Raw genomic sequence first — 4,271 nt, 5'->3', positions numbered from 1 at the left:
TTGGGTCAATATGTTGGCTTCAGGATGCGCCGTTTGGTGTAAATATGTAAATAGTTTTGTTATTTATGTTCAATGTCAAAAAACATGTACAGTTTGATGTTCATTGTTTTTTATTTACATATAAATAAAAAAATATTTCTTTTTACGACTCTTGAATTATTTGCAAATTATTTACACACACAGCTATGAAAGAATGGAATAGTTCAGAATTCAATTTGGGCACCACCCTCTCCCCGTGAAACCTGAGCCGCGACAAGTTCAAATGTGGATGGAGGCTGCGTTGCGGCAAGCAAACCCAAGCGCCTGGGATCATCAGGCCTTAGACCCTGTATTCTGGGAAGGCCCATTCCACTTCCCAGCCTCTCAGCAAGGATGGCCTTCTGCAGGTCTGGAATGTAATGGTAGCCTTTGCTCTCCTTCAACACATATACACTCCAGCGCTCGGACTTCTTGTTGAAGTACTGTCTGTACCTAGTAAAGTAATTGCACAATTCCACAACTGTTTAGGTAAGAACTAATGAATTATTTTTGGTAGTACACTACTGTTATAGCAAAGCTTACATTCGGTGTCCATCCTTATCACGTGCAGGAATGCGGTGGTTGTGATAGTTGTAATCGATTGCTGCAAGCAATGTCTGGGTTTTGTAAACAGGGGGGCTGTAGGCAAACCGCTTTCCTGCATACATGAGTATGTGGTTTTGGAAATTCTCCAAATCTGAAGTTGTCCTGAAAAACACATACATAACCCGAAAGGCCCAGTCAGTGACACACTTCTCACCACTAGATGCTACTCCAGAAAAAGTATCAGATGAGGCTTCATTTCAATTTCAATTATAATGTGCTTAGCAGTCAGGCCTAAGCAGCTGATTTTGCACACAAAACAAACATGGAAAATCACCCAGAGTTATACAATTATTGTATTGGTAATGGTTCTACAAGACAGACAAAAAAGTTCAGAAATATGATCATAAGTGCTTGTGTGTATGTGCAAATGTATGACAAATACTAGCATTTGCATAACTATAGGGGCATACCTGAAACTTTTTGTTGTTCTGGAGTTTCTTGTATGTCCTCACCTGGAGGATTGGGTGTTGCCACATCAAGCACGGCTTTATCCATGCTTATCTCCAGGAGTTGGTTTATGTTGGCAGTCATAGCTGGGGCACTGCAAAGCAGCAAGATATGTACATAGAATCAATTTGAAGATCAAAAAGGAACAACTGCATCATGTTCTCCTAAAACGTTGTCTTCTCCTGAAAGACCAAAATATTTGTGATTGCACCCTTCAACATAGCAGTAGTTCAACCTGAAATGCAACTAGAAACTGAAACATACCGTAGATGAAGAAAAGGACTATAGTCTTCATCAGAGCTGTCCCGATCTTCTTCCAAGCCCTTCTGATTAGGATCCTCCCAGCAATCATCCATGTCAATACTGTAAATAAAAATGATTTACAAAACACACACACCCACAACACCATAAACTTGAAGCACAAAAGAACACGAACTAAGATGGTTTCATGTGCAAGACTTACATGCTATTCCTCATATAATTCGCCGCCTCCTCATCCAGAGAGTCATGCTGCTCCTCTTCAGCAATGCTCAAGGAGTGCATGCTGTGAATATAAAACGAATCTAAATAAATATATTCATCAACAAAACAATGCATTACGGTCGCAGTTGTAAGACGAACTCACCTAGATTCTAGCACACCAACCGCTTCGGTTTCTTTGCCCAACGGTTGAACACCTTGCATAGCGAATTCTTTGTCCCTGATTCAAAAGATAAATAAGTCAGTCACAACTTACAATGTCCTGCATGGCTGGTTTAGAAACGCAGTTCTAAGATACACCCATCTCGGTCGGACTCTTCTGAAATACTAGATACAGGCGGCGGTGGTGGCTGTGCATGTCCCTTGCTGGGAGTAGACATTCCCTACCGCTTTTGATATAAAGAACCAATTCAGTATGTTTGCCGCTACATCTTTATATATGTTTTCACAAATCATGGCATTCAAGTCAGGTAACACACAAGTAGCATACTAAGCTAACGAAACATGAACCACAGACCAACTGGCTGTAAGGGAATGCTAACAGACAAAGTCAACTATGGCTAAATTCCTTGGAAATATCTGGAATATTCTGAGACTAGTGGAGCTTGGGTGGCAAGTTAGCCAGATAGCGATCACAATAGCATTACAAAGAAGTGTATACGACGTTATTACTAGCTACTCGATTATTACTAGCATCATTGTCCAAGCGTGTTATAACAAGATGTCTGATATCGCTAACGAGATGTCTTGATAGCGGCTAAGCTAGGGTGACCAGACGTCCTATTTTACCCGGGCGGACAAGTCCTCTTTTACCTGGACAAAAAAGAGGACGTAAACCTAGCATCAATGTCCAAAAGTGTTATAATAGGGTGACCAGATTTGAGTTTGTGAAAAAGAGGCCACTTCGTCGCAGGGGAGAAGGCAGGGTAGGCTAGTGTTTAGCATGCTGGACCCCGCACCCTCCCCCAGCGACGAAGTCCTCTTTTTTACAAACTCAAATCTGGTCACCCTAAAGCCTAGCAAAACCTATTGAAATGTGCTTTCCTCGAGTATGACAAACTAGCGAGTCAACAACTTTGATAACACAGTCAAACATCAAGCAAGAGACAGTACAAACTACTTACTAATCCAGCAGAAAGATGGCTAGATGTGAATCGAACTTGTATCCAAATGTGTCTTTCAGCTCTCTCCAACTAGTAAAAGCTGTTCCGATTGTGACCCTAGTCCGATCTCTTGCTCTGTCGGCCTCTCTTTTTCTCTTCTTTGCTTCATCAGACATCGTCTTCTTCTGTTTCTTTGGTGCGTTCTCCATGATGAATACTGATGAGACTTCGCTTGCTTCTTCCTTATACTGTAGCTGCGAGCGTGGACTGGCACTATATGACATTGCGTAATCACTGCCAGAAAGCAGGTCGAAGTACATCCGCCCCCAGATCGGGCGGCCTCAAAATCCTACATAGCGGAGTTATTTCCCCACAGACCCCCGATGGCAATGGCGGAGGTGCAAATCGCCATATTAAAAGTTATTGTAGCGGCACAATTTTTTTCAAGCTGTTATTTTAAGGTACAATTGTTGCATACTGTTACTTTAACCGAACTTTTACGAAGCTATATGACCAAACACAAAGCTAGAACTGTTAATTCCAGTATAGCTAGCTAGGTCAATTAGCTCACTTAAGATACTGTAATTTAAGCTAACCAATTACCTCATTTCCCCCAAAACCCATCGATTGTGTGTGTTTGTGATGTGTAACATATATCCTTTATTAGTCATTCAAGTTTTTTACGTTTATTTACCGCTAGCGAATACACCGACACAAGTGTAATTCAATCGCTATTAATGTTAACATGACACAACATTAAAAGTCAGGCATCGACATGGTTCCTAAAGAATAAATCAAAGGTCCTTGTCCATTTCTGTTCAGGACATGTGACAAGTTTTATCCAACCAGAGACCGGAGTAAAGTGACGACGTCCGGTTTCAATACGGATCCTTTAGGAAATACGTTATCTCTGCCGACAGATGTACATAATATATATACAGGCATCAGGTGGTATATACATGATGCATACAAAAACAGCTTAGTGGGTATACACTGTGCTCAAAGGGTTACTGTTACAGGGGTAAGGACAGGGGAACAGATCAATGTGTATAGATCTTTTGATGGCATAGAAAGCCCTTTTTGCTTTATCTCTTAATTTGTTCACAGCCAAGTTAAAATTGTGTGTTTGAAATATGTAGTCCTAAATATGTATAATGAGTTGTTTGTTCAACAGGGTTGTTTCCAATTGTGAAAGTGGAATTGCTTTTCTGTGGCCTGGACCTTTTTGGAAAAATTGGTACTTTGGGTTGGTTGACTGTCAGGTATTTGCATTGTATGGTGGGAGGTGACTATTGCTCTGGTGGGTGTTGCTGCTCGCGAAGGAGAACTGAGGTTTGTCTGCGGCTCTGGTGGCTTCTGCAAGTCTGGAGAGGCAACCAGTTGGTGAGGTGTGGGCTTGAGTTAGTAAGAACTTGCAGCTGCTTGCTGAGGCTGTTAATCGTCACCTCTCTCTCTCTCCGCTTCTCAGACAGTGAAGAGATCTTTTTAGTTGTCAGTTCTCTCTTGTTGTATTTCTTTCAGCATTTCTTTTAGCATGGCTAATTCTTTCCTGCTTGTGTCCCTGTCATGCTGAAGGTATTTTATCTGACTTTGGGTGTGTTCATAAAGTGTCCTTAT

At 41.5% G+C, this 4,271-nt stretch overlaps 2 long non-coding RNA genes across 2 annotated transcripts; both read right to left on the bottom strand.

Moving 5' to 3' along the window:
* Positions 1-333: 333 nt before the first annotated feature.
* Positions 334-1,097, bottom strand: LOC116222907. The gene is made up of 3 exons (XR_004164828.2): positions 1,035-1,097; positions 562-726; positions 334-471 (listed from the first exon to the last, which is right to left on the bottom strand). It is a non-coding gene; the product is annotated as an uncharacterized LOC116222907 (long non-coding RNA).
* A 631-nt stretch (positions 1,098-1,728) lies between these two features.
* On the bottom strand, positions 1,729-2,698 carry LOC116222896. Its single transcript, XR_004164816.2, has 3 exons — positions 2,676-2,698; positions 1,852-1,940; positions 1,729-1,771 (listed from the first exon to the last, which is right to left on the bottom strand). It is a non-coding gene; the product is annotated as an uncharacterized LOC116222896 (long non-coding RNA).
* Positions 2,699-4,271: the final 1,573 nt, after the last annotated feature.

The sequence above is a fragment of the Clupea harengus genome, chromosome 12 (genome assembly GCF_900700415.2).
Source record: "Clupea harengus chromosome 12, Ch_v2.0.2, whole genome shotgun sequence".
Classification (NCBI taxonomy): Eukaryota; Metazoa; Chordata; class Actinopteri; order Clupeiformes; family Clupeidae; genus Clupea; species Clupea harengus.
This window is presented reverse-complemented; position numbering and strand designations above follow the sequence as displayed.